Source organism: Phodopus roborovskii, unplaced genomic scaffold, assembly GCF_943737965.1.
Source record: "Phodopus roborovskii unplaced genomic scaffold, PHOROB, whole genome shotgun sequence".
In the NCBI taxonomy this organism is placed as follows: domain Eukaryota; kingdom Metazoa; phylum Chordata; class Mammalia; order Rodentia; family Cricetidae; genus Phodopus; species Phodopus roborovskii.
Genome location: NW_026125361.1, coordinates 92,678 through 101,140, shown reverse-complemented (window position 1 = coordinate 101,140; position 8,463 = coordinate 92,678).

Sequence of the window (8,463 nt, the reverse complement as noted above, 5' to 3'; positions counted from 1 at the left end):
ACAGCACGGACTCAGGGGCTGCTGGTGGGTAAGAAGCACACTTGGGTTTTGGCTCAAGGATGATGTGGCTGATTAGGGGGCCTTCCTCAAAAGACTGCCACCAATGGCATGATTATCAATGCTTGGACACTACTGTGCCATCCATCAGGTTACCCTAAATCCATTATCTTGCATGAACTTACTCTCAAGTCCATCTCCAGTTCCCTGGTGAGTTGCCATGGCAGTAATCTGAGATATGGAATTTACTGATTATAAGCTCTGCAGGCCACTGCCATAGTCTTTCCCATATATCTTTAAAATATTTTAATTGCATGTATTTATTTGTGTGGACACACACATGCATACCTATCTGCACCATGCACATGGAAATTAAAGAACACAATTGTGGCAACCAGCTCTCTCCACCTACCATGTGGGACCCTGGGATTAAACTGAGGTCATCAGGCTTGGGGACGAGCATCTTTACTCTATGAGCCATTTTACCTCTAATCTTACCGATGCAAAACACAGCTCTCAATTCAAAGGGACTAAGAGGTAATTTACTCTGGAGCTATGTGTGAATGATCATGGCCTGCAGATATGGATTCAGATTGCTCCAAATACCATTTCCCAGGGTGGTATTGAGTTCAGGAAGTGTTGCAGTTGTCCAGCAAAAGTCAGGCAGTGAATCAAGGCACCTTTTAAACACATTGGCGGAAATACCAGGTAATGGGTTACAGCCGCTTTGGCCAATGACATTTTTGACTTTCCGGTTTTGGAAGCTATTGCCTGTTTATCTATCTCCCAAATGCCTCATATGATAGTCACAAGGATATTGGTCAGACAGAAAGGTAGTCAGTAAATGGCTATGAAGGGGACTGTGAGTAGCCCACAGTAACGTGGCTGTGGGTGAGCAACATGCCAACTCTCTACAATCAGTTCTAACCGGTCAAATAGCTTCACAGTAGCAGTTATGGCCCAGGAAGGGAAGACTACTTCCTCTGGTTCAGAGAATGGAGTCTCTGGCCTGGATAGAGACCTAACATTCTGGTTGGGCAGGCAAATGACTTGGCTAAGGAACCACTCCTAGCTAGGGATCCACCGTAAGTCCTATTAAAGTGATAGAAGGAATGATTAGCCCTTTAGTGACATAATGGAGTTTTCCTACCCATAGTGCCCAGCCTCCAGAGCAGCCTTCAGGCCACCATGAGGTTCTGGTGGGCCTGACAGGTGAGTTAGAACTCAGAAGGGATAACTTCTCCCACCCCTCCCGTCCCTTCCCATTCCCTTCCCCTCCTTCCCCCCCCCCAGATGCTGGCGAGAGCCTAAGTGTGGGTTTTGATTGTTTTGTGCCGTGGGTTGCCTTACCCTTTCTCTGCAGCCCTGGTGCCCATGGTGTGGCTGACTTCTGACCCGCCTAACCCACACCATTCTCATCTCGTCTTCCTTCCCCAGGCAGCTGCTAAGATTTATGCCTTGGCTGCCCCGGGGTTTTTCTCCTAAACTCCAGAAAACAGTCTTCAGGCTTTTGTTTTGAGTCTGTTCTTAAGGGATTCTTTTACTAATGAGACTAAGAACCCCAAGAGGGGACCCTGATTTTTCAGTACGTGTGGTGAGACTCCCCAAAATTTCCAGTCGTAACGGAGTCTTTAACATAGGCGTGGCTTCTTTGATTTTGCAATCTCTATCATCTCCATCTATAACCTTTCCAAGAAAAACTGGGATCGTCAGACAGACTCACTTTCCCTTACAAGGTCATTTGTTTTGTGGGCTTGCGGTAGCCTTTCTCATGAGCCTAAGGTTACTTTAGATCCCCAAGAGTCACTTCCTGGGATGACCAGCTGTGTCATCACCCCAAATTCCAGTATCTTCTGCTGAGGGGAATCTAGAGCAGCAACTGAAATGGGTAACTGCCAGATGTCCCTACGGATTTCACTCTAGAACTCATCTGTCAACACCTGGGGCATAATGGATCTTCCTCCTACCATCTCAGGCTGAGGCTGCAGTCCTAGGGCTGGCCAGGGAACCCACTTTCCCTCAGACGCAAGGAACCCATGCCTGCTGCCGAGGCTCTCTCCAAGCAGCCATGATGCCTGGAGTTGCTCTTATTAGAAACAATTGGAATATTCTCCCATGCTGAGCCATGCAGATGAAGGGTTCTTTAGCCAGATCTGTCTCTGGGGCTTGCCTGGACTGTGCCATCAAGCCTGACAGGCAGAAGGGGATGGAGAAGGAAGGGTTGCCTCCCGAGGGTTCCCATCTGTTCAGCTTCCAGCCGCTGTGCATCTTGGCCAGACCAGCACCTCAGTTAAAAACATTCACTCTCATTAACAACAGTAACAAAGGAATGTCCATCCAGTTTCTCCTCAGGTGAAAGTTTCTTCTCCAAGCCGGAAGGTGTGAGACTTTTGCTTCAGCCTTTACCAGCCCTGTCTTCTGCCTGAGGCAGGGACTTCAGAACTGGACAAAGGGCAGGGCGTTTCTCTCTGAGTGTCAGAAACAGTTAACATTTGACTCCCCCAGCTTGGCTTTCAAGGTCACTGGCTCATTGCTTCTCAATACCCAGCAAGGTTGGACATCTTTCTTTATAACAGATGTTAGGACATGAACATATGGAGAGAGGGACCTAGGCTATTCTACACAAGGTCCTATTTGCAGTGGAAATAAAAACCTAACCAAGTCCAAGGAGATGATCTGTGTTAACGGCAAACCTGAAATTGGAAGAGCAGGTTCTGTTTGTTGTTTTAAGAAAACACCTGACTTCAGGAGCCAGTCAATAACAGAATTGTTTGGGGTTGATGGAGGTATTTTCTTATATAAACAGCGAAAACTCCAACATCAATATTGTGGGTTCCAACCTGGAGGTGGTTCTGTCACCTCCAGAAACTACCCACAGCTCATGCAGAGGATGACATGTTCTTCATCTGTCAGTGTTGAAATGGCCATGCCAGCCTTAATCCGTGTGCAGGACTAGTCTTCCTCAGCGATTTTTAGGAAATCGTCCACCATGGTAGTTGATCTAAATACTCCCTCACTTTGTGATCACAGTAAATCGTGGTCTAAAGCAGAAGTTGCGGAACCTTCAGCCATGCTGTAAGCCTGGATCCAGGGAGGGTATGGAGCTGGCGGTCAAGATGGTTTCACCTAACCCTGAGAACCTCCCTGATCCTCCATTTTTCTCAGATGACAAATGAAAGTCTCAGACTAGACCAACATGTACACAAGGCAGCTGGTGGCCTGACTGAAATACAGGCTCTTGTCAGTGGCTAGAGATGGAGAACCAGTTCTCAGGTGGTGCCAAAGAGGGCAGTCCTCTGCCATATTCTGGATATGGGTAGATGCCTTCAAAAGACTGTCAACGAGGAAGGTTTTCCTTTTTTCTTACTCAAAAAGTTTGTAGAAGATTCCGCAACTAATGTTACAACATAATACCCAAACCAAAACCCTGGATATCTAGTCCAAGGAATCTTAACAATGATATAACTCAGGACACTTAGGGAACTGTCTTGGCCAAAGGCTATTTATGGTTTAGTTAGTAAACTAAACAAAATAGAATATTTAAAAACAATTCTGTTGGCTCAGTGCTACTGATCAATTAACTCCTGTGCTGATATCTTGGGGCCAAGGGTTAATTTAAAAATATATATTATTCAAACTCAACGAAAGACAGTGAAATATTTAAAACTGGGGGCTATGCCAGTTTAAAACACAATTTGCAATTTTCAAAGAATTTTTTCTCTGAATTTTCCTGGAGAAAGGGTTTGGCTGGAGGAAGAGCCCGTAGAGGAGCATCGAAGGATCCGACTGCACTTGACTATGCCAGCCAGTTCTCAGCCTCCCCTGGGTGGAAACCTGGCTTCAGCTACTGCTGAGGATTTATAGGAACATAACCACCTGGAAAAGATACTCGTTGTTCTATAATAACGCTGCAGAAGGTAAATCCATCCTTCTCCCCTTAGCTGGCACAAGGAAAAGAGAAAGGACTGGGTAATGGGCGGGGGGGTAGAATGTATGAATCCATGCACTGCCCCAGGCTGAGTCAGAGCTGGCAGGTGCACAGCAAAGCCAAGAGATTGGAGCCCAGACAACAGCTGATGGCTTTTCTCCACAGGACATTCTTCTAACAAATTAAGAAGTGCTAGATTAGTGACATGCCCATTTAGCATTGCCCAAAGCCTCTGCCACACAGAGCCAGGCTTCAGCTTCAGTCAGAGGTGACTTTTCTGCACTCAGAGACTCACCAGGCATGGGGAGGTCACTGACAGACCCTCACTTCTCCTGCTCTCGGCTCTCCTGTTGTCCCAACCAGAAATCCTGTGCTGGCTCATCGGGGACTGTCCTGCTCAGGACCCTCTTTTAAGGTCTGTCCCATTTGAAGATAGATTACCTATATAAGAAGGTACTCTGCACTAAAAGGTAGTTCATTCCAAGTGTCATTCCGTGCACTGGAGCCTGCAGCTCACCAACCCAAGGCGTTCTATCCAACATTGTGGGACTGTGATGCTCACAGCCTGAGAAGGCCAGGGAAAGCTGCATAACTGTTGTTTTGAATGTCTGCATGCTCACATGCATATGTGTATGCAGCTGTATCTGCGTGTTCCTGCATGCAGAGGTCAGAGGTCAACCTGGGGTATGACTTCTAAGCCTCCATCTACCTTTTTGAAAACACAGGGTCTCTCTCTCTCGCTGGCCTGGAGCTCGTCTAGTACGCTAGGCTGGCTGGTCAGTGGGCCCCAGGATCTGTGTCTCTGCCTTATCAGCAATGGAGTTGAAAGCCTGTGCCACCACATTTGGCAGCAGCTCCTCCTCCTCCTCTCCCTCCTTTATAGGGGCTCTGGGGATCTGACTAGGTCCTTTGGGGGCAAGGCAAGCACTTCTGTCTCCCCACCCTCATGAAAGTTGTTATTTTGTTTGCTGGTTTTTGTTTTATTGAGATAGGGTCTCACTGTGTACCCCTGGATGTCCTGGAACTCATTCTGTAGACTAGGCTAGCCTTCAACTCACTGAGATCCACCTGCCTCTGCTTCCCGAGTGCTGGGATTAAAGGTGTGTACCACCACCACTAGGCTGTTTGCTGGTTTTGATGTGCTTGGGATCGAACTCAGATCCTTGCATTGCTAGGCAAGCACTACCACTGAGCTACATCCTCAGATCCAGTACCAGAGGTTTTTATTTTAAACTATATGCAGAAAAAGGGGGTGATGCATGTGAAGGTCAGATGACAATTTTCTGTGTTCCCTTCTCTCCTTCAACCACATAGATACAAAGGGGATCGGATTCAAGTTTTTCAGCCTTGGTGGCAAGCACCTTTATCTGTTGAGCCATATGGTAGGCCCCTGTACCAAAGCCTTTGAGACAGTGCTGTTTTTAATGTGGCTCACAAAGGACACAAGGTGCAACCCACCATCTCTGTGGAACTGCATTTCTCACTGGAGAGAGCGCACTGTGCATGGGGTTCACAGAGGGGCCTCTTCTCTAGAGCAAGGATGGATGCAGTCAAATCCAATGGAGGCAAAGATAAAGATGCAGGGAGATGAGCCCAGATCCTCTCCTAAGAGTGAGGGCACACACATTCTTCTCCTCAGTCAGTCCCAGTTTCAGAAGCTGCAGGCATTTGTAAACACAAACGAAAGCTATGCAAATCGTGTACCCTCTCAGAAAAAAAACTCAAGGAAAGAGGCCAAAGTCAGTAAAACAAACCAAACAACAAAACAAAATGAAGCCCAGACTTGCTTCTGCCTCTGTCAACAGTGCTCTGGGGAGACCAGCACTGGTGTCTGCTTCCTGGACCCTAGTACTTTCACTGGTAAACTATGGACACTGGCCTACAGCCAGTGGGTTCCCTGATGGGTGGGGCTTGAAGAGTCTAAAGGGGGAAGTCACCAGTTGCAGGGAGGGAGGAGTGATAAGCAAAGGGGTCAAGACCAGGCTACAGAAACCCACAGAGACAGCTGACTGAACAAGGGGAAGCTCATGGACCCTCAGATCGATAGCTGGAAAACCAGCATTGGACTGACTCAGACCCTCTAAATGTGGGTCTCAGTTAGAAGGCCTGGGCAGTCTAAGGGACCTCAGACAGTGCAACCAGGATGTGTTCCTGGTGTACAAAAAGACTTTGGGAGCACATTCTCCATGGAGGGATACTCCCTTAGCCTAGAGGCAGGAGGGAGGGCCTAGACCCTACTCCAAATGACAGATTTTGATGATCCCTCCTGGGAGGCATCACCCTCCTTGTGGAGTGGATAGGGGATGGGATGGAAGGGGGTGGGGGGACATGGGAGGATGGGAGAGAGAGGGACCTGGGATCAATATGTAAATTAGTTATTTTAAAATAGAATTTAAAAATATATTTAAAAAGGGGAGGGGAGTCACTAAAGATCACACCTCCCTCTGTCTCCAACCTTGATGGTTTGACACATCAAGCCTCACTGGAAAACCATCTAAACAAGGGAGTCTACAGCTAAACAACACTTGAAAAATTGCTTCCTAATAGGCTCACCTGTGATCCCCACATCCTCCACCTATAAGATTAATGTCCATCTCCAAGTTTTAATTAGCACTGAGGAAGATAAAATTAGGCTGGCCCAAACCCTCTAATTCTCCACATGTGCTTGTCAGGTCTTCAAATATCATTCATGTACCATCTGCACTAAAATCCCTCACAGACTAAAGAGAATCTTGGTAGTTTCTAAACTGAAGATTTACACACCAAACATAGGCAACCCTGATCTAAAGTATTTGTAATAAATTTGATTTTTTAGTGTGACCTTGTGACCAGGCTAGTACCTGCCCTCTAGCCAGGGAATGGGACCAGCCTAGATGTCCTTCAACTGAAGAACGGATAATGAAAGTATGGAATTTTATTCACCTATAAAGTGTAGCTGGAATTTCTTTGTTCACCAGGCCCTGCCCCACTTCAGCCCCAAATAAACACACAGAGACATACACTAGTTCATAAATCGTTGGCTGATGGCTAAGGCTTCTTACTGGCTATCTCTGTCTTAAATATTAACCCATTTCTACTAATCTATGTATTTTCACATGGTCTTGGCTTCCTGGAGAATGCCTGGACCTGTTACTCCTTCTTTAGTTACAATTCTCTCTGCCTATCTTTCGCAGAATTCTCCTCGTCTCCTAGTCCTGCCTATCTTCTTGCCTCTATTGGCCAAACTGTTTTATTCATCAACCAATAAGAGAAACATATATACATAAGGACATCCCCCATCATTAAAGAAATTTTTTAATGAAATTTGCAGGAAAATTATACTGAATGGGGCAACCCAAGTCCGGAAAGACAAATGACAAATATTTTCTTCTCAGATGTGGGCTCTATAAACTACTCAACTTTTGTGCCTAGCTTGGAGCACCTTTAAACCTGAAAGATAGACAGGGGCCAATAGAGGGAGAAGGAAGAAACAAAGAGGTCTTTGGGAGAGAGAATAAAACATAGGTGACGTGGAGTGGAAGGCAGGGTATAGGGTAGGAAGGTTTAACTAGTGATGGGGAGGTAGGGTTGGGTGGGGAGGGTTAACCAACAGATGTAAAACAAAGCCACATGGAAGTCTAATTTATAAGCTTATTAAAAGGCAATTTCAAAAAAGAGTTTTGCACAGAGGTACTCTGCATACATAAGTCAATAATGCTCCTCCCTGAAGTTAAAGGTTATTTTAAAAAATCCAGTTCCAGGTGCAGGATACTTCCTATGAGTTGTCCTCCAGACAATACAAGTGATTGCTATTGCTCTTGGTTGACCATCAGAATTTCATGGTAGAAATTATTGCTGAAGACACCATATGCTTTGTTATAAGATGAATCGTGCTGAAACTCAACCGGAAGCTTCCTCCCTCCTAGCTGGCTTTCCTAAGTGCGCTCAAGGCTGCTGGGATTAAAAAGCCATCAAGTATCTTGGACCCAGCTGTGAACTCTGGGAAACTACAAACCTGACCTTCCCGGCAAGATGTGCCCGCAGGTGTACTGGCATCACAATTATGATGGAGGCAGCCAACCACAATCTGATTGGATTTGAGGCTCACTCACAGGAGGGAATTCATGCCCGTTACTGTAAATGTGGCCAAGAACTGGTGGCTGGGGAGGTCGTTTTGCTAATCAGACATGGTCGTTGTCAAACTGCCTCCTAAATATTGCCCATAAATATTGCTCCAGAAAATACATTGCTTGATGTGTGTGTGGTTTTAGTTTTGTGTGTCTTACCCTAACATCTAGTGGGAGAGGGACTTGTTGGAGAGAAAGATCTCAGTAAGAGAGGGAAGGGGGATAAGAGAGAACAATGGGGGAATACGAATGACTAAATTCATTATATGCATGTCCGTAATTGTCAGAGACTAAAACAAAACAAAACAACCTGCTAGAGCCTGTCTTAGGGTTTGTATTGCTGTAATACAACCCTGTGACCAAAAGCAAATTGGACTTCATCTTATGGCTCTCAGGTCACATTCCCTCACTGAGGGAAGTCAGGACAAGAAC